Source organism: Cryptomeria japonica, chromosome 5 (assembly GCF_030272615.1).
Source record: "Cryptomeria japonica chromosome 5, Sugi_1.0, whole genome shotgun sequence".
NCBI classification, from domain to species: domain Eukaryota; kingdom Viridiplantae; phylum Streptophyta; class Pinopsida; order Cupressales; family Cupressaceae; genus Cryptomeria; species Cryptomeria japonica.
Window position 1 is genome coordinate 511,590,244 of NC_081409.1, and position 26,912 is coordinate 511,617,155.

Genomic DNA, 26,912 nt, shown 5'->3' on the forward strand with positions numbered 1-26,912 from the left:
TTACCATCAGAAGTATTTTATTGAAGAATTAACTTCTCATACTTGATTTGATTAGGGAAATCATTGCATTTTAGGTTCCAATTGAATGGTAACCTTATAAGTACTAATGATTTACATTTCGTTTATTAAATACCGAGAAAATTGAAAATTTCGCAACCCCTTGGGGTTTTATTATGCCATAAACCTTATGACTAATAAGTTCAAATTTCAAGGATTTTAGTGACCCTTGGAACCCCTTGAATTGATATATGTTGATCTATTCATGTACAAGAATTTTCACATATGTTTCACTTTGTTATTTCGCAAGTTTTCCACCTAGGTGTTATACTTCAAGCCATGGTTTGTTTTCAACTAAGTTATGAATATAGCCCATGTTCACCAATGTATGAACCTGGCTCTGATACCAAAATGTCATGCCCAAACTTTTTGGGCAAAACACAACCAACAATTTTATTTTTTTTAAACACTTATTTACATGCAATCATTGCTTAAATAGTTGTGACAACTTAACATGTTTTTCCAAATGAATTATTAATTGATATTAAATACTAACATAACAATTAGGATAATTCCTATTATCAAGTGGAGCGAATAAAATTTATAAGGGAATATTAAATTCGCTCAAAAGTCCCTATCATGTCAGTTGCATCTTACTAGTACTTAAATAGATCCATCTCTACTAAATAGTCTTTAATAAATTTACTTGGTTCGATATCAATTATTTAATAAATATCAAGCTCCCATCATCCTGTTAATACCCCCTTTCTTAATAATTTAATTTAAATGCTGAGTACTAAATGAATTAATTTTATTATCTCTTCAAATTTAGTCAAAAGGTTGATTTAATCAAAACTCTCTAAAATAATTCATGAAGATTTAATTTATCTCCAATAGGAAACCATCAATTGATTTTAGGAACTAATTAAATTAGTCCTAGCACTTGGTTTATAAATGTCTATGTTTTACTTTAACCAAATTAAAATGTAGTTTATACTAATTCGACTAAAGGGTCGATTAAACCCATAACAAAAATCGTTCTATAAGGTTTAATCTCTAAAACCTATATTTAGTTGGTCTGAATCTAGTTTCTCTTAGCTAAAACCAACTTACCAATTTGATATAAAATTCCTTAAAGGATTAAACTTCGTAAGTAATTCAAATTTTAAACATCCCTTTTTTTTTTTTAATATGCCCACTTAAATATTAAAGGCATATTTAGATTATAAAAATATTTAATCTACATTTTGCCCTTTTCATTATATTTACATGTTTATTTAACATTTATAAAAGTATGAACGTTTTAATTAAATCGTTATATTATGACCAATTTATACATTCATTTTAATAACTACATTTTTTTTTTCTTTTATTTATAACACATATATATACACATATATGGAAAAACATATTTTCTAAATTATACAAGTTCCATATATCCTAACCTAATTATTAAAAGATAATGAAGGCCTAATTTCTTTATTAATATAAAGTAGATGCCCCTTTTATTCATTTTCATTTCCCTAATGCCCTTTTCAATCCTCGAATACCCTAACCCATACCGGGTTAGGGTTTCATATTTTCTTATTCTATTTTTTTTTTTTGGCAGGGCTGAATAGCTAAAGGCGGTGACCAAGGGAAGAAGTGGCGGAGAAGTCTTTTTTTTTTTAATAGGGAGGCGGTGGTGGAGGTCACAGGATTTGGGCAGTCACGACGCCCATTAGTGGGACGCCCCACTGGATGAGTCACGACCCACGCAGCAGCCTTGGCCACTGGGTGGGTCACAGTCCACATAGTGGTGCAGCCTACAGTGGGGATTGCGGACCACTTGGTGGCCGTTGCTCGCACAGTGGTCGAACCCCCATTTTACAGCCCCCTTTTTTGAAGTATATTTTTTTTTTCTATTTTATTTAAAAAAATATGATTTATATATATATAAAATCATATAATGAATAAAAATTTGTTTACAAATATAAATAAAATCATATATATATATATATATATACATATATATATATATATACATATATGTATATATTTATATATTTATGCGTACCTAATAATTTGGATGCATATTAAATTTGAGTCAATCTTTTCTTTTCAAATATTGTATTTTCTTATTTTTTTAAAACTCTCTTTTAACAGATGAATTAAAATTTCTCAGATTTAATTCGACGTAAAAAAAATTAAAAATCCATATTGTTAAAATATGAAATCATCTATATAAATTTCAAACATATTCTCTGCAATAATTAATTGGTAAAATTTCATAGTTTATACAACACTATATTAATGTGTTATTATTTAAAATAGATAGTCCATTTATCTTTAGAATTTTAAATTTCTGTATTAAGTAATAACATAGTTACAATAGTATTAACAGTAACCTTTTTTTTTGGACCAGAAACAACGAAATAAACATTTTTTTTTTTCTGCAAATAAAAAAAAAAAAAAAAAGCTTAATAAAGTATATACAACAACTTCATTAGCCTCGATTATTATAATTAACTTAGAGATATGCATAAGGAAATAAACAAAGCTTTTATTTTTAGAATAAACATGCATGCAAGCCTCCAAAAATTTAAGAACATTGCAAGTAATACCCAACAAAAATCTTTTCATTTATGCAATAATAAATTAACAGAAATACTACATTTTTTTTTTCTAAGGCATTTATAGAATAAATTAGACATTATTACAAGAGGCTAAAATACCCAGACTAGTCCCTCATTCCTATTAACAAAGGACTTTAATTAAAATAGATACATCTTCTTTTCTAAATAGGTACAACATATAGTTTCTTTTTACATTTCTGCATCTTAGAACATCAATTACTCAATTTCCAAATCTTTTTTTTTTTTTCCTGCAACCAATTATAACCAGCAACTTCTACTAGCCCTTTTCTTTTCTTCCAACAACCTGCAAATAAATCAAAAAAACTATGACCATGGAGTGCTCACCTCCCAGCCTAGGCTAACTAGTAGCCACCCCCGAGCTTGGAGAACCAGGTCCTAGATGGGTTACACACATGCAGACACAATAAACAAGGGAACACAATTACAAACATATTCCCATCCTAGGGCTACACTACACCACACAATATGATGACTATACATGGGTGGTAGTGGACCAAATACCCTAAGGAGACTGCAAGTATGGTAAAACTCAAGGCCACCTCATGGCAACAATGATGAATCATAAGTATAACAACCCCACATCCTTATGCCCCCCTAAGGCATTCATGCCTTATTTCCCTCCTTATGACCCCCAAATGCATAAACAAGCCATGCAACAAGGGTCACATAAATATCCCTTATGATCACTCTCATAACGAGAGCCTCTCACTTGAGGGCTGTCAAACTCCTACCACCCACAAGACCATCCTCTCTCCCAAGAGTAGGAGGTCTTGGTTACTCCCAAAGCACATAAATGCATACAATAAGTAATGCATAGAACACAAATAATTTCCCAAGGAAAACATACAAGAATCTAGCCTTTTTACATAAGCAATTCTTTTCTACATAACATGCAATATGAAAAACATTACAAGAAGAGTTAAACCAACCTTCAACTACCCAAAGGTATACTAGATTTGTTGAGGATGAGCAGCCCAATTCCACAATCCTTGATTCTCTACCCTTAGCCAAAATTCCTAAATCCAAAACTATCTTTCTTTCCAAATTCCTTGTCTCCAAAAATGGAGAGTGGGTGATTACCCACAAAATCTCTAATTTTTGCTTAAGAATACCTTAGTGAGAGTTCTCACCAATTTCTAAAACTGAAAAGGAAAGGTAGGGAATGGGAAAGGGATCTCACATCCAGAAGGAAAGTTACTTAACCTAGATGATGCGTTCTAAATTTAATTTTCTCACATCTTAGAAAAGTCACTTTTTAGGGTGTCTAAATGTTCACATGAGAGTTGGCACATGCCTAAAATTACTCCTAACCCTTAGGTATACCTTATGGGCTTTAGGAAACCCTATTAAACTACCCCGAGGTGTGCATTTAACCCCTTTTAAACCCCTCTGAAGTTAATTTTCGGGTCAAACCTAAGTTGACCACCCCAAAGATTCTTTACCCTAGAAAAATATAGAACCACATTAAATTAGTTGAAAAAGCTATCGTTAAACAACTCCCTCCAAGAGACAATTTAAAAAAAACAAAACATAAATCAATCACATGTGTCAAGCGACACAATAAAAATTCTTTTACAAAATTTGCACTTGAAATTTGTCTCTTGTTGGATTTACACAAATTAACAAAATTCAATTTAACATTCATGCAACAATCACTTTCACGAATAAAATACGATACAAACGGGGTGTTGTCTCTCCAAATAGACAAACCCTGGTTTTACGAATGTACATAGGTCTAGGTTTGGTTCTCCATAATGTTTCCATGGTCACATGAAAAATTTTCCTACGCATCTCGTTTACACATTAGTACTTCCAAATATCCTCATAAAATATTAAACACATGAATAAGAATACACATCAAACACTCTGCATACATTTGACATTAACAAATCAATATCTCATATATCCCAATTTATCCACATAAGCCATTACCATAATTATGATAATTTCATTCACTTATTAGATACGCATGATATTTCCAACATCATAATAAAGTTCTACAAATCTAGATATAGCTGACATATGTTAGTTCAAGATTATCCAATCAGTGGATCTTTTAGGATTTCAAATTCATAACACATCAAAAATGTACACCACGAGGTGAAATAATTCTATAACTTGGTTTAATTACTTTTCTCACCAATCTATCTATCTAACATAGCTCATTCTATTGAATTATATAGCATTTATTAATAGGGTCAAACATGGTCAACTAAGTTAATCAAAGCTTGGTTTGGGGAAGGCCTTACAGGCAATATCTGGTCGACTGTGAACAACATAGTGTAGTTTGCCAATCCTTGACCTGACTTCCTTTTCATCTATAGATCTAGATGCATCTTCCTTGGACAATTTAAAACCTATAAACATTGGGGTTCCAACTAGTTTATAGTCACTCATATTGAAAGTCTTCAAAACCTCCTTCACATACTTGGATTGAGTAATGAAAATACCATTCTTCATTTGCTGTATCTATAAGCCTATGAATTTTTTTATTTCCCCTACTAATTTCATCTCAAATTCATTCTTCATTTCATCTGCAAAACAATTACTCATGTCATCATTTCCTCCAAATATAATGTCATCTACAAATACTTCACTAACCAGTATATCATCTCCTTCAGACTTGAGACAAATGTTGTTGTCATCACTGGTTCTAGCAAAGCCTATCTTCATCAGATGAGTATGAAGTCATTCATACCATTCTTTGGGTGCTTGCTTTAGTCCATACAAAGATTTATGTAGTTTGCATACCATGTCTTCCTTATCTATCAATGCATAACCATCACGCTGCTCTATATAAACCTCTTCTTCCAGTATCCCATTCAAGAATGCAGACTTGACATCCATCTGGTATACTTTGAACTTCTTATGAGCTGCAAATGCAAGTAGTGTCCTAACACCTTCCAGTCTTGATAATGGTGTAAAAGTTTCTCCATAGTCTTCTCCTTCTTCTTATGCATAACCTTTGCATACTAATCTTGCCTTATTGCGAACTATAACACCATCTTCATTTAACTTGTTTATAAATACCCATTTAGTACCTATAACATTCTTGTTTACCTGTCGAGGTACCAGGATTCAAGTGTTGTTCTTCTCAATTTGTTCCAACACCTCCTCCATAGCTTTCACCCAATGATCATCACCAAATGCCTCCTTAGCATTTCTGGGTTCAAAGGTGGATATCATGCAAGAGTTCTCTCTTATTCTCCTTCTAGTTAGTACTCCAACATCCTTATCCCCAATTATCTATTCAAGACTGTGATTCAGTCTCACATACCTAGGAATAACATGGTCATTCTCTTCAGGTTTAGCTTCTTCATTGTCATCTTCCTCTGAATTTATTTGTTCCAGATGAACAATTACATCAGGATTTGCTTTACCAGTTGTTGATCTAACAGTTTCAGGTTTTAAAAGAAAAATGCAAGGATCTTCATCCTTCTTCTTAGAACTGGTTCCTTTTGATATTTTAGGACATTCATCTACATGAACATCAACACTCTCAACAATTTTCTATGTCCAGTTGTTGAAGCATTTATAGGTCTTACTCTTGGTGGAATAGCCAAGAAATATGCCTTCATCACTCTTAGCTTCAAACTTGCCTATGTAGTCACCTCTTTTAATAAAACATTTGGTACCAAATATTTTAAAATAGCTAACATAAGGTGATCTCCCATACCAGTATTCATATGGGGTTTTGTCCTTACCTCTTTTTACTAGAACTTAGGTCATTGTATAGATAGTTGTACTTACAGCTTCTTTCTAAAAGGTTTTTAATACACCTCCTTGTATCAACATAGTTCTAGTAGCTTCAACCACTGACCGATTCTTTCTCTCTACTATACCACTCTATTGTGGTGTCCTTGGTGCAGAAAGCTACCACTTGATACCATTATCATCACAATATTTAGTGAACTCTGCAGAAGTGAATTCACCACCTTGATCTGTTCTTAGACATTTTATCCTTTTGCCACTCTTTTTCTCAGCTAAGGCTCTGAATGCCTTGAATTTTCCAAAAGCTTCATTCTTATCCTTCAAGAATGTGACCCACATCATTCTTGAATAATCATCAGTGAAGATCATAAAGTATTTGTCACCTTGAATGCTTCTTGTTCTTATTGGTCCACATAGATCTGTATGAACCAAATCTAACAAGTGCTCTGTTGAGAAGGACTTGCTCTTGAAAGTTGAAGAAGTCATCTTTCCTAGTTGACATTCTTTACAAAGAGAATTAACCGGTTTGTCTAGCTGAGGCAAACCTCTTACTGTCTTAGACTTGCTTACTTTAATAATATTGTCAAAATTTATATAACAAAATCTCCTATGCCAAAGCTAGCTATCATCTATTTTTGCAATCAAACTATTGCTAACTTTAGGATTGAGATGAAATAGATTCGATTGTAATTGATTCACCTTTGTTGTCAAAGATTTTGCATATACCATTTCTGAACTCCAGTGGGTAACCTCTGTCATTAATTTGTGCCACACTTAATAGATTGTGATTTAGGCCTTCAATCCAATAGACATCATCATCACTATTCTTCCCATTAAGAGAAATAACTCCCTTACCTTTTACCATGCAGGGTGATTCATTGCCAAATCTGAAAACACCACCATCAAATTCCTTCAAGGAAAGAAATTTGCTCCAATCACCGATCATGTGATGTGAGCAACCACTATCAATGATCCAATCATCAAAGTTATCCATTCTAGATACTAGTGCCTTTTGATTTGATACTTCTTCCTTAATTGCTACAAACACAATATCTTCACTAACATCATCATCAGATTCATCATCAGTAATACCACTGTCAATTGCTATAAGACAACCTCTCTTGCCTTTACCCTTTTACTTCTTTAATTTGTCTCTCTTGTAATCATTTTCACCATTAGGGCAGTTTGTTTCTATATGACCAATCTTGTTGCATGCAAAACATTTTAAAGGTAGCTTACCTTTATATTTACCAGTGCCTCTAGGCAGTCATTTTGCCAACAATGCTTCAAGTTCCACTAAGTTGTCTTCATCATCAGCATCTCTGTTGGATCTAGAATCATAGCTATTGTCGGTACCTCTACTTCTTCTCACAGATGGGTTAGATACAAAAGCTCTAAATGCATATTCTAATTTCTATACACTACCATCATAACCATTTAGTTAAAAAGTAGTAAGTTTTCCAATAATAGAGTCAAGAGTTACCTTTGTCTTGTCAATGGATTTCAGCTCCTAAATAGTTGCAACTCAGATAGCATAGACCGGTAACAGGGTTCTTAGTACCAAACTGATTACTGTGGCATCTTCCACTTTCCCTCCTACACTCTTTATCTCTCAAACTATCTCTTTGATCCTTTGACCATACTGTTGGATGTTCTCACCTTCAGACATTCTCATGTCATCAAACTTGCCTCTTAGACTCTCTTTAGCAATCTTGACATGCTCATCACTGCTATAGATATCTTCAAGTTTCTTTCATACTTCATATGAAATTTGAAGACCATGAACATCTACATATTCAGCATCAGACAGGGAACTGATAATAGATTCTAATTCCTGGTGATTTTCTTGTTGTTCTTTCTTCTGATCATCAATTAGGGGTCTAGTAGGTGTAGTATACTTATGTTCTATATGATCCCAATACTAACTACCAAGACTCTTGATATAAATCTTCATTTTGTCACTCCATATTCTATAGTTATCTTTGTTAAACTTCGGACCTTCTTTATTCATCATGATCTACAAGATCTTTTCCTCAAGCTGTTAGGCTTTTAGATTAAAAGGACCTGGATAGCTCTGATACCAATTGATGGTATGATGAAAGAATAAGTATCCAGTAGAATACTAAGAGGGGGGGTGAATCAGTATATTGAAAAACTGATACAAAGTTCCCAAGCTCAAAACTCAATCAAACAAAGTAAACATATCTCAGTCAAGATCAATATTCTTAGGAATACTTGACATTAACCGATTTAATTGTTAAGACAACTTTTAATAGTAAACACCTTCAATCTTGTAAAGATCAACAATGCTTAATCTTAACTCAACATATTCATCTCTCAATACTTCTACTTAACATGCCTTATTAGAAGTTAACCAAATCAACAAATAAGATCACAACCACAAAAACATTCACCACTTGACACAAATGTTTATACATGGAAAATCCAAATAGGTAAAAACCACGATGAGATGGGACTCATAAGGATAGCTATCTGAACTCTTTCTAAGTTCATCCTGTTAGGAGCCAAAGCCTATTAGAGCTTTACAATAAGTCCTGTTAAGAACTAATTCCTGTTAGGAATCACTTGGTTAAGGGATTTAAAAATATGCCTTGTTAGAAGCACAATACACTAGTAGGAGTAACCTCTCTAGAGGATTTAAGAATCCAAGCTAATGTACCACCTTGTTAGATGATTTAATGAGTAACCAAGCTTGTTAGAGCTTACCCAGTTAAGGGATTTTACTTCTGGTGTAATTGTTAGAAAATAACAGGTTTTCTTGATCTGTCTGAGTAGCACTACATTTGCTTGATCAGATCCTTCTAAGCTTCAATCTACCTTCACTCGAAATGCAGATCCATTCACTGGTTGGGAAACCACACACTCAATAGGTTTTCTACCAATCTTGCCAACAACCTTTACAAACAACTTCATCGACCTTAAAAAGAAATCAATTAGGTCGATAACACAATAAAAACCTAATTCTCATCATTGAGATTACAAACAAGTCAGTTCAATCTTGACCATTTAGAAACTATGACAATCTCTTCACATTCTTCAAGACAATTCCAACTGCTCCATTGGACTTTGTAACTCATCACACGTTGTGCATTAAATGCAATCCACTTTGCTCCTTCCCTAGACAATAAGCAAATGCCCCAAACCAGTTTGAATTTATCCTCATACAATGATCACACATGTCTCCTAAGATAATAAACCAACAAACTTGACCAGTTAGGGTTTAACAGCTGATAGGGTTTACCGGTTATATTACATAGAAAGGTTTTACCCTTTACACTGGTTCAACTCACAAACTTTACATACTAGTTACAATATCATCTACAACTCTCTTCTTACCAGTTACTAGCCAATACCGAAAGCAACAATATCAGCAATAACATGAATACCTTTTACTGGTTCAATTTGTTAGGTCCCGAAGACAACTGAGAGGAAATTAACTTAACCAAAACTTAATGCTTAATATCGGTAAAGAAAACTTTATGCTAGTAGACAGTCTTAATAGTTAATTGTAGTACCGGTAAAGAGTAATGCATGAAACATAAAGACAATAACATCCACAACACATAACACAAATATTTTGTATGTGGAAACCCTGTAAGGGGAAAAGCCATGGTGGGAAGCCTTACCCACAATTAAATGATACTACTGTAGATATTATGTGTGTACAATATGGATTTTGCACATGCAGAAAGGCCAGCTACCTAGAGCTCACTGCTCAATCACAAAATGAGAGTCACACTGACTACAATTGGATGGTTAAGTCCAATGATAATGTACTACTTAAAATAGCATCTTCATATGTTGGATTCAGTACCGGTTTAGTTCTGATTGCCTTCACAAAATCCTTCCTTCAACCTTCAAATGATGTCTGCGTGTATAGCTCTGCTTATTTTCACATATAACTTATTGCAATCCTTTTCTCATTCACATATTAATCTCACAAATGAGATCTTACATTTATACCATAACCTAAGACCAATTTGAATACGTCGGCTCACTAAAAGATATTACAATAAAATCAATTACAAATAAATAAATATCTAATGCATGATGTCGGCTCAATTCATTTACAATAATAATAAATCATCTCCATAATGTGTCATGCTGATCTAGAATAGATATACCTGTCGATGCATATCCTGGACCTATTTGCCGGTAAAAGCAAATATGCAAACCCGAATAAACAATTAACCAAATTGCCAAAACCAAGTGATCGAATAATGTCTTTGATATAACCAAGTAGTCTCCAATTCATTCCAACTACCGGTGAACAATATAATCTACCGGTGAACCAAATACTGGTGACTGTGCATAAGTCTCTGACTTGTCGGTGAACATAACCAAAGATCTCCAAGTGCTGATAAGCATTGACAAGTGATGACAGGTGTTGACATAAATGACAAAACCATATCAACATATCCAAAATGCCAACAATCTCCCCCTTTGGCATTTATGACAACACAAGCTGGAAAAACCATCAAAGTGCCAAAACAAAAATGCCAAAAATCAAAAACCAACAATCTCCCAAAGAGATCATTAACCAGAAATCAAAATACATAATATCTCTCCCCTTAGGAATAATCTCTCCCAAAAAAGAGAAATATAATGTGTTTTTCCATATCAATCTCTCCCCCTTTGACATCAAATTCCAAAGCAATACAAAACCAAATACAAAATACCAACTACTCCCCCTGAGAAGTAGCTCTCCTCATCAAAGGCCAGAATAAAAGATTTTTCTATTAATTCTGTCGGTTGATGACAAACATCAACTGTCTAAGTCTCTATCGGTGGAGTTAGGAATCCAAGTTTCTCTCTGAGATACTCAAATGTTTCTTTAGGCAGAGGCTTAGTAAAAATATCTGCAATCTACTCTTTAGTATTCACATAAACCAATTTCACTTCTTTTGCTTCAACATTCTCCTTTAGAAAATTGAATTTGATAGAAACATGTTTAGTCTTAGAGTGAAAAACTGGGTTCTTTGATATATCAATTGCTGCCATATTATCATAGTAGATAGTTACAGGTTCCTTGCATTTTACCTTTATGTCCTTCAACATTTACTTGATCCATAATACCTATGTACAATTAGTTGTTGTTGCAACATATTCTGATTTTGCTATTGATAGACTTGTACAACTTTGTTTCGTGCTCAACCATGAAATTAGTCTACTTTCAAGAAAAAATTCTCCACCAGTGGTGCTTTTTCTGTCATCCACATCTCTTGCCCAATTAGCATCTATGTATGCACATAAATCAAAATTTTCATCTCTAGAATACCATAAACCAAGATTTGTAGTGCTTTGTAGGTACCAAAAAATCCTTTTCACTGTTGATTCATGATTTTCTTTAGGATTACTCTAAAATCTTGAAACAATACATACTACATTCATAATATCAGGTCTTGTTTGTGTCAAATACAATAAACCTCCTATCATAAACTTGTATCTAGTCAGATTAACAGGTGTAGATTCATCCTTCGAAGGTAGTTTATCAGTTGTAGTCATAGGTGTTCTTACCCATTTACAATTTTCCATGCCAAATTTCTTTAGTAATTCTTTCAAGTACTTATATTGACATAGGAATATACCTTTATCAGTTTGTGAAATCTGCAATCCTAAATAGAATTTTATCTCTCCAATCATAGACATTTCAAATTTTTGCTACATTTTGTTAGAAAAGTCTTTACACAATCCAACTTCTCCTCCAAAGATTATATCATCAACAAAAACTTCAATAACCAAGATGTCATCATTAGTCACTTTGTAGTATAGATTGTTGTCAGCATTACCTTTAGTGTATCCAAGTTTCAAAAGATATTTGTTCAATCTAGCATACCAGGCTCTAGGAGCTTGTGTCAATCCATATAAAGCTTTCTTTAACCTGCAAACCATGTCTTTGTTATCTGTCAAAGAAAATCCATCAGGTTGTTCAATATAAAATTCTTCTTCAAGATCTCCATTCATAAATGCACATTTAACATCCATTTGATATACTTTATAGTTCTTGTGTGTTGCAAAAGCCAATAAAAGTCTGACTGCCTCAATTATAGCTATCGGTGCAAGTTCATTGTAATCAATTCCTTCTTTCTGTGAATATCCCTTACACACTAATCTTGCTTTTTTTTTCTGATTACCATACCATCTTCATTAAGTTTATTTCTGAAAACCCATTTAGTTCCAATTACATTTTTGTCTTTAGGTCGGGGAACTAATGACCAAGTGTTATTTCTTTCAATCTAATATTTATCTTCACATGCCTCATTAATTGATGTAGGTTCAATTTGAGAAATAAGACATACCTCTTCATTTGCCAATCTTCCTCTAGTCATAACTCCTTGAAATTTGTTTCCAATAATCTTATCTTCAGAATGATTCAATCTTACATACCAGGGTGTTTTTACTTATTGTTTTTCTTCAGTGACTGTTGAATCTCTAGATGATGCTGGTGTCACTAGATCACCAATTTGTACTAGTGTATTCATAGTAGATTCATTTGTGATTATCTCTTTTGCCGGTTCAGAGTCTGTGTACCTTGAATTTCCTCTAAACTGTTCATCAATCTTCACATTTGCACTCTCAACAATTTTCTGCAATCTCTTGTTAAAACATCTATATGCCTTGCTCTTAGATGAAGAACCAAGAAATATTCCTTCATCACTTCTAGGATCAAATTTTCCAATATACTCATGTCTTCTAATATAACATTTACTTCCAAATATTCTGAAATATTTAAGAGTAGGAGTATTACCAAACCATAGTTCATGTGGGGTCTTACCGGTTTCACCTCTGATGTCAACTTTATTGAATGTATAAACTATTGTATTGGCCGCTTCTCTCCAGTATATATGAGGTATATTTTCTTTTGATATCATACGTTTGGCTGCATCCAAGATAGTTCTATTTTTCCTTTCCACAACTCTAGTCTATTGGGGTGTTTAGGGTGCTGATAACTATCTTCTGATCCCATTCACTTCATAAAATATATTAAATTCCTTAGATGTGAATTATCCTCCTTTATCTGATCTCAAACATTTGATTTTCTTGCCGGTTTCATTTTCTACTATCACCTTGAATAGTTTGAATTTCCCAAATGTTTCAGATTTTTCCCTGAGAAAAGTAACCCAACACATTCTAGAATAGTCATCAATGATTAGCATAAAATACCTATCTCCTTGTATACTTCTAGTTCTTGTTGTACCACATAAATCAATATGAATTAAATCAAGAACATTGTTAGACTTCTCTAGAATACTCTTGAAAGTTTCTCTAACTTGCTTTCCAAATTGACATTCCTTACATACCAGATTGTGAGGTTTAACAATCTTAGGTAAATCTCTAATTGCCTTAGTAGTACTGATTTTTATAATGCAATCAAAATTTACATGACAAAGTATCTTATGCCATAACCAACTTTCATCAATATGTGAAATTAAACATGTTTGCTCATTGTTGTTCAAATGAAAGACATTACCTCTAGTCTGGTACCGGTTGCAATTTCCAAACCAGTTCTATTTAACATTTTGCATTTACCATTCTTGAATTGTAACTGAAATCCTTTCTCAACTAATTGACCAACACTCAAAAGATTATGCTTCAATCCTTCAACATAGTAAACATTATCAGTATTGTGCTTACCATCAAAAGATATAGTGCCTTTTCCTTTGATCAAACAAGCTTTATCATCTCCAAATATTACTAGACCTCCATTGTAATCCTGAAAGGTTAAGAATTTACTCTTATCACCAATAATATGATGCGAACAACCTGAATCAATAATCCATTCATCCTTATCTTCAACTTTAGCTGCTAGGGCCTGCTCTACCGGTTGAACAATAGGTGTCGATTGATCTTCTTTTATAGCAACAAAAGCCCATCCATTGTCTGTTAGATCCTCATCAGAATCATCAGTAACTTCTTCATTAGCATAATAACAAGATTTGTCTCTATTCTTCCTAAACTTGTATTTCTGATAGTCAGGTTTAGGCTTATATGTTCTTTTAGCTTCTTCTCTTAATCTTGCATGTCTATCAGGACATCTAGAAGCCATATGGCCAATCTTATTATAGTTAAAATATTTAAAGGGTGCTTTACCTTCATACTTACTTCTAATTGGAACTTTGGGCATTTTCCTTGCAAATAGTGCTTCAAGTTCTTCAAGTTCTCTTGCATAAAAGGCTTTCCAATCAGATTTATCAGGTAATGATAATGATGTTGTAGTTGATGATGATGCCTTGAAAGATAGATTTGTCTTGATAGTAGTAACAAGACCAGATTCCTCAAGCTCAAAAGTTGAAAGTTTTCCAACCAAAGTGTCTCTAGATACTGATGCATTAGGCATTGTTCCCAATTCATTTATAGCAGTAACTTTGATTTTATATGTCGGTGGAAAAGCTCTAAAAACTTTAGAAACAATCTCATCTTCACTTAAGGTTCCTCCACAACATTGTATACCCAAAACAATTTCATTTACTCTTTCCATAAAAGCAGAAATTCTTTCTTCTTCTTCTTCCATTTTCAGACTTTCATACTTGACCCAGAAGCATTCAAGTTTTGCAATTTTGACTATGGAATCTCCTTCATTCAATGTTTCTAGTTTGTCCCATATATCTTTAGCAGTAGATCTATCTGACAATCCCATGACTTTTTGATCTGACAATGCGCTCAAAAGTGCTTCTCTTGCTTTGCAATCATTTTCCTCATCTTTAGCCAAGGTAGGTGGATTAGGTTGACCTTGAGTAGGAGCAGTGTAGCCATTATTTGTAACATCCCATATGTCATTTCCATTGCAATTCAAATGTGTCTCCATCCTAATCTTCCATATGCCATAGTTAGTTCCATCAAGTTTCAGACTGTCTGTCCTGAAATAGTTAGAAGACATTGGATCTCCTCAAGTTGTTAAACTTCTATGAAAAGAGGACTAGGCTCTGATACCAATTGTTAGGTCCCAGAGACAACTCAGAGGGGGGGGAGATGAATCAGTTGTCCAATAAATTAAACCAAAATTAACTTAACTAAAACTTAATGCTTAATACTGGTAAAGCAAACTTTATGCCGATAGACAATCTTAACAGTTAATTGAAGTATCGGTAAATATTAGTGCATGAAATAGAAAGACAATAACAACCACAACACATAGCACAAATATTTTGTACGTGGAAACCCTATAAGGGGAAAAACCACAATGGGAAGCCTTACCCACAATCAAATGATACTACTACAGATAGTATGTGTGTACAATATGTATTCTGCACATGCAGAAAGGCCAGCTACCTAGAGCTCAATGCTCAATCACAAAATGACAGTCACACTGACTACAATTGGATGGTTAAATCCAATGATAAGGTACTGCTCAAAATAGCATCTTCATATGCTGGATTCAGTACCAGTTTAGTTATGATTGCCTTCACAAAATCCTTCCTTCAACCTTCAAATGATGTCTGCGTGTATAGCTCTGTTTATTTTCGCATATACCTTATTGCAACCCTTTTCTCATTCACATATTAATCACATAAATGAGATCTTACATTTATACCATAACCTAAGACCAATTTGAATAGGTCGGTTCACTAAAAGATATTACAATAAAATCAATTACAAATAAATCAATATTTGATGCATGATGTAGGCTCAATGCATGTACAATAATAATAAATCATCTCCATAATGTGTCATGCTGATCTGGAATAGGTATACCTGTCGATGCATATCCTAGACCTATTTGCCAGTAAAAACAAATATGCAAACCCAAATAAACAATTAACCAAATCGCCTAAACCAAGTGATCAAATAATGTCTTTGAAATAACCAAGTAGTCTCCAATTCATTCCAAGTGTCGGTGAACAATAGAATCTGTCGGTGAACCAAATATTGGTGACTGTGCATAAGTCTCTGACTTGCCGGTGAACAAAACCAAAGATCTCCAAGTGCTGATAAGTGTTGACAAGTGATGACAGGTGTTGACATCAATGACAAAACCATATCAACATATCCAAAATGCCAACACAATTGACTTCAATGACAACATATCATTAATGCAATCTCCATGCAAAATGCCAACACTTCTACCCACACGACTATCAAATATGTCTTTTATCTCCTTATTGAAAGTAGGTGTTGGAATATTCCACTATGCTTTGACCACTTCATCTTCAATACTTCCTTCATGATAATCTATCAAATCTAAAATATTCAATATATGTGAAATGCTAAGTTCACTTGGAAACTCTAACTTATAATAATTTCCTAAATCATGTTTCTTCAGGATTTTTCATGACCCGAATTTCTTCATCTTCAACTTATTATGCATTCTCACTGAAATTCCTTATATTTCCTTTTTTGATCTAGCTAAGCCTTGTGCTGAATACTCATCTTATTAATATGTTTTTTCACTTCTTCTTGCAAATTCTTCAGGTGCTCTACAAATTCTTGAACTTTAGCAGTACTCTTTCCTCTTTTGTCTATCTTCCTTAACTTTCTAGGACTACTTCCATATACAATCTAGAATGGTAGTTTACCAATGATCCTATTGATAGAATTATTGTATGCAAACTCTTATTATGGTAAATGTTAGGGTTCCCACAGATACTGAGAGGGGGGGGTGAATCAGTATCTGACCGGTAATGTAATTTTCTTTAGACAAAACATGCAGAACATAAAGTAACAGTGTACCGGTATGCAAGAATTAATGTAATGAACAGAATCAAAAACATCCACATAAAAGAACACCATAACACAAGATGTTTAATGAGGAAACCCGGTGTGGGAAAAACCTCGATGGGATTTGTGACCCACAATATTCACTTACTGGCCAATAAGAGAATATTACTTACAATAGGGGCCTGCACATGCAGGAAGGCCAACTGCCTAAAGCACACTGCTCAGTAAGAAGTCACACTGACTTACAATGAGGATTAAGCTAATCCAATATTCTGTACTACTTTACAATAGCATCTTCAATGCCAGATTCAATACCGGTTCTTGCTCTGTTCTTTACATATACCCTTGACCTATAATTTGCACATTAGGTCTGCCTAATAATTTTCTTTATGCTCGCTTCCCTATATGTCTACAAATGTCTATAATGATCTCCTTTATATACAAGAGTCATTTTACAATTTGCCAAGTCAGCTTACAATAATAAACAAAATATTACATATCAAAAATCATGTCGGCCTTTGTGTCAATATACATCTTTTCTTCTGTGCCAATGTACATCTTTTCTTTTGTGTCGGTGTCGGTGCTGGTGTAGAGTGGTCTTGCTGATGCCGGTGCACTATCTTGCTTGAATAATGCTTTGCTGGTAGAATGTCTTGCTGGTGCCATAGGATTGCAAGGTTGCCATCAATGACAAAACCTTCAATCACACACAATGTCTCATTGGAGTGTCCATATGCCAACAATCTCCCCCTTTGGCATTGATGGCAACACTCATGAGAAATTTCAAAAAGATGTCCAAAAATGTGTAGACCAAAAATTTACCAAAAAAAATGAGGGACTCCCCCTGAGCATATGATCCCTGTGTTTTGAATTTTCTCATCCTACTTACTGGATATATAGCAAGTAGTTTTTCTATTTTTATTTTCTTATCTAGTTCAATTACTCCTTACCTTTTGGCCTCAAGTCTTTTGTATAAGTCATTAGGAATTTCATTTAAGACTTGCATCAAAAACTTTTTAAACATGTCCATGTGTAATATTACACTCTCCTCAACTTGCCCTTTCTCATCAGCTGATAAGGTGTCATAAATTCTCCCTATGTTCTTCAGTTTTCCTTCCTCTGTGATCTCATTTAACAAAATTTCTAGAGGTGCCAAGTCAGTTGTTGCCTTTTTCTTTTTCTTAGGGGTTAGCTTCTTTTTAGGTGTGACCTTTCTAACCGGAGATCTCACAACTTGTTGCTTCCGCCTTGTCCTTCTAGGTGAAGGATTGGTTTCCAGTGAGGGATCTCTTTTCCTAACAACTCTTTTAAAAGTTGCTGGCATATCTCCTTCTAAGGATGTACCTATCGGTTATAGATGAGCTTTAGGTTGTGGGGCTGCCAACTCATCTTCAGTTATGCCGGTTTTCTTTAATATTTCTTCCTTTATGGATTTTGCTTGTCTAGATCCTTTTCTCACAAAGGCTTCTACCTTCTTCACTCTTTTCTTTGATTGAATTTGGCTTTCTATGGTTTCAGCACTACCAAATATTTCTTCTTTAGGTTCATTGGGGGCTTCCAGAAGTGCTTTGGCATAAGTTTCAACTATGTAGTCATTTGTTTCATAGCCCATTTCTGTTACCTAGATTGTCTTGGGGATGACTGCTTCCATCCATATTTCATCCTTTTTGATAACAAAGCATATATCATCTTTGTATTTGTCTACAATCTTTTGTGATAACCTTGTCCTTTTCTTCATTTTTGTCTTTAGTGCTTGGAAAAAGTCATGAATGATGTTTTCCTTATTCTCGCCCATGGTATTGAACAATTATGTCAGTTGCTTTCCTACCGGTATGTCATATCCAAAATCTTTATATCCTATACCGAGAACTTGTTTTGTTATATGAAGCATTAGACACACTAACAAATTTCCAAATCTAAAGGTTCCTTTGTTATCCTTCTTTATCTTCCCAAGGTTGTCTATCAGTTCATCCTTTAGCCATTCACAAATGTCAATTTTTACATTGTCTGGTATCATGTCATAAGCACTCTTGATGCATAAAATTGAAATTGAGTTAAGTCTATTGGCATGAGTGGCTTTGTAACCTAATATCATGCTTATGAATCTCACATTTGTATCCTTTACATCATTAACCCTTAAAGATCTTTTATCAGATGTTGGTGATCTTATGAATTGTATCTAACCAGAAAAATTCTCCATGAACTCTGCTTAATACTATCCTAATCACATCCTTAGGAAATTCAGGAATACTAAGGATTTCTGTGAATCCTAGGGTTTCAATGATTTTGTGTTCAGCTTTGATATTGCCGGTATCATCACATATCTCAGTTTTGTACATGGTTTTGATTTCCTCATCTCCTAGCTCTTCAATATTGCAGTGAATATACAATCTAGGGTCTTTAGCATATACAACACCTTTAGGGATTTGAGAGAATGCACCTAAGGTATCATCTTTCTTTGCTATTTTAGGGACCAACTGAAATACGGGGCTAGGTCTTTTAATTACTTCCACAACAGTAGGATTCACTATGTATTCAATTACAGAGGAGGATGCCATGATAAAATACCTTTTTCTATCTTGGATGAATGATTGCTTGGAGTGTGCTTGCTTCTTGCTCGAAATGCCTTAGCCTGGAAATCTTCACGCTCTCTGAAAGTTTGAAATCATGGTGAAATGAAATGGAGCCAAAACCTTATTTTATAAAGTCTTTTTCGCTACCTACCACATTAATTGCTTGCCAGTAATGTATTAGCTTAACTTTATTTGCCAGTAATGAGTGTTTTTCAACTTCTTTTCTCTAACTGAGGGAAGAATAGCACATGTGTCATTAGATTGCCAAACCCTCAAGATAATTTTCTTCAATTAGATAAAGAACTTCTTGTTGGTGGAGCACTACTTTGTCCTATCGGTGGAGTATCACATTGTCCTTTCGGTGGAGCATTTGTTGGCTCTACTAGTGGAGGAGTATTCCCAATATTTAGATCAACTTTTCTAATCCATTGCTTTGAGAATTCTTGCTTAACCTCTTCAACCTTTTCTTTACCTTTCAAGCTTGTACTTTTGTTGTCCACCAGTGTACCTTTACTTCTACAAAATTTAGCAATATGACCAATCTTGTTACATGCATAACAAGTTACATTATTTTTCTGAATAGCTTTCCCATAACCTATGCCGGTTTGTGTTCTGCATTGATTTGATAAATTTCCAAATCTTCCACAAACATAACATCTTACATTCATTATGCAGTTTTCAGAGTTATGGCCAACTTTGTTGCATTTGGAGCATTGACCGGTGGGAGGATTGATATTCTGATAATTCCTAGATCTACATTCATTTTCCCTATGACCATATTTATTACAGTTAAAGCATTTTCCATTGAATTTATAAGTATTAGGAGGTCTTACCGGTTTGTTGTGATCCTGAGTATTTGCAGTATCAGAGCTTTCTCCAACTTCAAATCCAATTCCAGAAGTGTCACCTTTGGGTTTTTGATTCTTCAATAAGGTACCAAGTTCTTCTGAGCTTTTCTTGAATTTTTCTTTGTGTTGATTTGTAGTTTCCAATTCCCTTTCCAAGATTTCTTTTTATCTCATTAGTTCATTCGAGTCATTCTAAGTATGCATCAGATCTGTCCTCAACATGTCATTTTCATAGCTAAGTCTTGTGTTCTCATTTGCTGCATCACTTAGTCTTCTAGTCAATTCTTCTTCATTCTTCTTTCTATCCTCAATCTCTTTGCAAAATCTCATAGTCATATCCTGCATTTCATTTTTTGTTGTCATGATCTCTTGTTTCAACTTGCTTATCATATCATTAAGTGATTCCTTTTCATCATTCTCATTTTGCAATTTTTCACAAAGTTCTCTTCTCTTATTTCTTGTAATAGTAAGATTTTCTTGAAGTGCCTGAATGATATCCTGAGCTGCTTTTAAATCATCTTCTAATTTGATATTTTTTAACTTCTCTACATCATAATCAGTAAGAGCTCCTTCAAGTTGCTTCATCAGATTTTCCATTTTTACCGGTGCCAAGATCTTCCTCAAGCTATTAGGCTTCTAAAAATAGAGGACCAGGCTCTGATACCAATTGTTAGGGTTCTGATAGATACTGAGAGGGGGGGGTGAATCAGTATCTGACTGGTAATGTAATTTTCTTGAGACAAAACATGCAGAACATAAAGTAACAGTGTACCAGTATGCAAGAATTAATGTAATGAATAGAATAAAAAACATCCACATAAAAGAACACCATAACACAAGATGTTTAACGAGGAAACCCGGTGTGGGAAAAACCTTGGTGGGATTTGTGACCCACAATATTCACTTACTAGCCAATAAGAGAATATTACTTACAATAGGGGCCTACACATGCAGGAAGGCCAACTACCTAGAGCACACTACTCAGTAAGAAGTCACACTGACTTACAATGAGGATTAAGATAATCCAATATTTTGTACTACTTTACAATAGCATCTTCAATGCCAGATTCAGTACTGGTTCTTTCTTTTTTCTTTACATATACCCTTGACCTATAATTTGCACATTAGTTCTGCCTAATAATTTTCTTTATGCTCGCTTCCCTATATGTCTACAAATGTCTATAATGATCTCCTTTATATACAAGAGTCATTTTACAATTTGCCAATTTGGCTTACAATAATAAACAAAATATTACATATCAAAAATCTTGTCGGCCTCTATGTCGGTATACATCTTTTCTTTTGTGCTGGTGTACATCTTTTCTTCTATGCCAGTGCCGGTGCCAGTGTAGAGTGGTCTTGTTGATGCCGGTGCACTGTCTTTCTTGAATAATGCTTTGTCGGTAGAATATCTTTTTGGTGCCATAGGATTGTAAGGTTGCCATCAATGACAAAACCTTCAATCACACACAATGTCTCATTGGAGTGTCCATATGCCAATAGTAAAATCATATCCTATCCCTTGGGTTTATCTCCTAATAAGAATCTCAATAGGTTACACAAACTCCTATTAACCATTTCGGTCAACACATCGGTCTATGAATGGTGCATTGAACTAAATGTCAAATCCATCTTCAACTTTTTCCATAATATCCTCCAAAAGTACCCAACAAACTTGGTATCTTGATCTGAAACATCTGAAACTATACTTTTTGGTAGACAGTTTAGTCTCACTAACTCTCTAAAAAAATAAGTTACCACATGAACAACATCATTACCTGGCACTTCAAAAGATCTCCTACTATTTCCAAAAATTTGCCACACGCTTTGTAGGTTACTTAGGGCGATAATTTGAGTTGCAAAAGGAAAGAAGTTCTAAATTTGCAGAGAAACAGAGTCGACATCCTGCATCCAAAAATGGGAGGAGATCTAAGATGCGAAGAACTTGATAACACATCGACCTGGAAAGCAATGCCTAAAGTCTGGGCAAAGCTGGAAAAGGGCCATCTCACCAGCTTCATGGAAAAGCTTGAGGACTATGACAAAGGTAGGGTCAACCTAGCTGTTTCCAAGATTTCTAAAAACTACTCTAATGTCTCTTTTAAACTTTACAGAGTTAAATTTAAGTTGGATGCTGGGCTTATTTCTACTGTAACTAGTATGCCCCACTCTGGGCTCAACTTCTTTTCAGACCTCAAGGTCTCCAACAATGTCATTACCCTGTTCTCGCGTAAAGAGAAAGAGTGGGCCAAAATTGGCAAGGCTACTAGGGGCTACTACGATGTTGCAAACATCAAGAAGTTGTGGGGCTTGGTCTAGAATGCAATCATGGAGTATATTATGGTCAAAGGTCATTTCTCCAGGGCCCACACTTACCACTTCATGCTCTTGAACCATTTTAGACATGACAAAAAAGTGTCTTTGCCCTACTACCTTTTTCGATCCCTCTCTAGGTCCCTAAATAAGCACATGTCAAACCCTTCTAGCCTGGTTGTCCACTGCGGGCTCCTACTGCTCATCTATGAGCATTGCAAAACCCTTGCTCTACAGGAAAATAAGTGGATATCCGCCTCCCCTGGTAAAAGGAGGATGGAAGAGGGAGATACTAGCAAGGAGAAGGCGTCATCCAACAAGAAAAGGAAAAGCTCCCACGGGTTGGAAACTGAGGACATTATCAAGGAAAGCATTGGTATGGAGACAGATGACTCCAACGGAGAAGACAGCTGGAAGGAAGAGGAACTATGCAATGAAGAAGAAAGTGGAGATTTCAAGCCTAGTCAAGGTAGCCCTATTCCAAGTGATCACCCTGGTAAGGACAATAGCCATCTAATGGAGGAGACAGCTCCCAAGGATAATGAGGAAACTAAAGTTAATTCTAAGAAGGAAACAAATAAATGCTCTGAGAAGAACCTGGCTGAGGAAGGGGATAGCAAGGCTAAGGATAGTGCTGGCGAGGGGCTTATCCTGGGTAATCTCAAGAAGCTCTCAGAGGCTAGAATGAATTTTGATAGACGGACTTACAAAACCTTGAAAAACCTAGAGAAGCAAGGGATAAATTTGGATAAAAAGAGGGAGGATGAAAACAAAGAGCATACTACCTAGAAGTAGGAAATGGAGAATAAGGTAAAATCGTTGGAAGAGGGAAAAGAAGCGATGAAAAATCTGATGGGAATTATCCCACAAAAACTTGGAAGACATTGCGAAGGTCTTTGACCATACTCCTAAATCGGTTGTGGACCTTGACCTTGAGGAGGAGACCATCCAGACTTGAAGTGGTGCTGATGCTACCCCGGCGGGCAAAACTGCTAAGAGAACCAGGGCTAGTATCAAGAAAGCTATGGCTGTTGTGGCCAAGGACACTCCCAACCTCAAAGACAACATCAAAGAGCTACAAGAAATTAGCAGCACTCTGGCTAAAGCCCTGGATAAAATCTGATTCCTGGACGGCCTGCTGGCTTTTAGGGGCTTTTGTGGGTTTTTCCCAGTTTTCTGCTGGTTTTTTGCTTTTGTTATGTTTCTCTCTATTTCTCATGGCTTTGCTATTTTAATCTTGCTTGTATAGGGTTTCGATGCCCCTTCAAAACTTGCTTTTTCATTAATCAAAAATATCATTAGTCTTCTTACAAGGAATAAAATATGCCATCTTCATTAATCTAACTACCACAACAAAAATGGAATCATGAGGTCCTTGAGCTCTCAATAAACCAAGAACAAAATTCATACTAATATCCTCCCATGAATTTTGTAGTATAGGTAATGACTAATATATCCTTGTATTTTGCTTTGTTTCTTTTGTTGTTTTACATATTCTACAGTTTTGCACAAACATATTAAAGTATTTCTACAATTGTGGCCAATAATAATGCCCTATGATAAGAGGAATGGTCTTATCTTGACCAATGTGTCCAACCAACCCTCCTTAATGCTTCTCCTTAATTAGGTTCTCCCTCATGGAAATCTTTGAAATGCATAATTGGCTTCCTTTGCATAGCATACCATATTAGATTAAAAAAATTCAACCACTTGGTCTTGTCTAAAGTAATAGTCTCCATGCAAGCTCTCCAAGCCTCTCCAAAAATAAGATCCTCTGAATACAACATCTTGAGGTCATGGAACCCAACATTTTTTATCTGTATTTTTGTCAACAAATTTTGGCTTCTACTCAAGGCATTTGCAAATTTTTTAGAGGGTAAAAGTACAATATTATGTCATGTTTCAGGCTAACTTATTAGCAATAGTGAATTTAAGTTTTTCTAACTAAAAATTAATTTTAGTCAAACATATGGTCTATATAGATTCATTATAGATAAGTTATATATGGACCACAACTTTTCGAATTGGAAGTGTCTACAAAATGTAAATTTTATATCATTTTGGGTCTAATTACCAATTTTTTATTTTTATTTTTTCAAAAAATCGATGTTTCAACAACTCCTACTCTTATAAATATTGATTTTTTGAAATGTAAAAATACCATTTTATAGATCTACAAGTGAATATTCCAAAATATATCTCTTTTAATATTTTAATTATTTTTTATATTTTACATTTGATTTTTATTGAAAGTAGGTCATCACCACTTAAATATAAAATTGATTATCTTGACAAGAAAAATACTAAAATTTATTTAACTTTTTTTAAAAATATGATGCACTATAGAAAATAATCTATGCCAAGATGATATAATTCTTTTATAATTTGGATAAATAATGAATAAAAAAGGTGGCAACAAATGGAAAGAGTTATATTTTAGTACACACTTTTCAAATTTATTGAAAAATATATATTTTTAAAAAATAGTAAAAGATATATCCATGCACTAAAATTTCAAGTTATCAATATAAAAAATAAAAGTGAAGGAAAAAAAGGTAAACTTTATTAGATAAAATGTGGTGGCTTATGTAACTTCAATTTCAACATTTTATAAATTATAGTGTCTACTTTATACAAAAACATTTTCAAATAATTTTTTATATTTTTATAAAAATACAAACATAAAATACACAAAAGAATATACATTTTATTAGTTTACATCATTTCAAAATTCAAAACATATATTTCACTTTCTATTGATTCAATTTAAAAATTTGAATCATCATTTACCATTTCTTTTATATAAGTTTGACTTTGCAAAAACTCAACCCACTTTAAATGCCTTTGATTCAACTTTCCTTGACTATTCAAATATTGTAAAGCTTGATGATCAGTAAATAAAACAAACTCTTTTGGAAAAAGATAATGTCTCCACTTCTTAAATGCCTAAACTATAGCATAAGACTCCTAATCATAAACAAAATGTTTTCTCTTAGCATCATTCAACTTTTCACTAAAATAAGCAATGGGTTTACTTTCCTGACTCATAATAGCTGTAATGGCATCGCCACTATTGTCACAATCTAGTTGAAATGCCTTATTGAATTTTGGAAGTGCCAAAACAATTTTCTCTGTAACTTTTCTTTTCAACAAATCAAAACTCTTTGTTTCTGCTATAGTCCACTTAAAATCTTTTCTATCCCCTCTCATTGTTTTAGTTAGGGGTCCACAAATACTACTAAAATTCTTGATAAACATTCTATAGAAAACTAGCCAAACCATGAAAAGAACTCACCCTAGTAGCACTTGCTGGGGTAGGCCATTCAAGGAGAGCCTTTAATTTTTATAGCTCCATTTTAAGACCATCTGCTGAGACAAAAAGTCCTAGATACACTAAATCCTCCAAAAACTACAATTTTTTAGGTTAATCAATAACCTTTCTTCTCTTAACTTCTCAAGGACCCTTTGAATATGCATTATATTTTGCTCCAATGTTTTACTAAAAATCATAATATCATTCAATTAAACAATAACAAATTTACCCTTAAATACTTTTAGTACCTTGTTCATGACCCGCGTGAATGTGCTCATTGAATTTGTTAGCCAAAAAGGCATGACTAACCACTCATACAAGCCCTCCTCAGTTTTTAAGGTTATTTTCCATTCATCTTCTTCTCTAATCTAGATATGGTGATATCCACTCTTTAAATTTATCTTTATAAAGTAATTAAATCCACTCAAACAATCCATAATATCATTCATCCCTCGTAAGGGAAATATATGCTTGATAGTAATCTTATTCATATCTTGGGATTTTGCACACATCCTCCATTCCACACTTTTTTTTGCTACTAGTATTGTAGGTACCGCACATGGACTCAAACTCTCTTGAATCAACCCTTGCTACAATAACTCTTTCTCTTTTCTATTCACCTCTTCACTCTATGTTGGAGTCATTCTATGGGTTTCCATATTCGGCAAATTGGCCCCAAGATTTATGTTCATTTGATTTTTAATATTTCTCATTGGTGGTAATCTATTAGTTACACTATCTAATACAATATCATGAAACTTATCCCACAAATTTTCAAATTCCATAGGTATATCTTCTAATTCTTCTTTGTTAGCTTTAGGGAAAAAACAAAAACACAAATGCT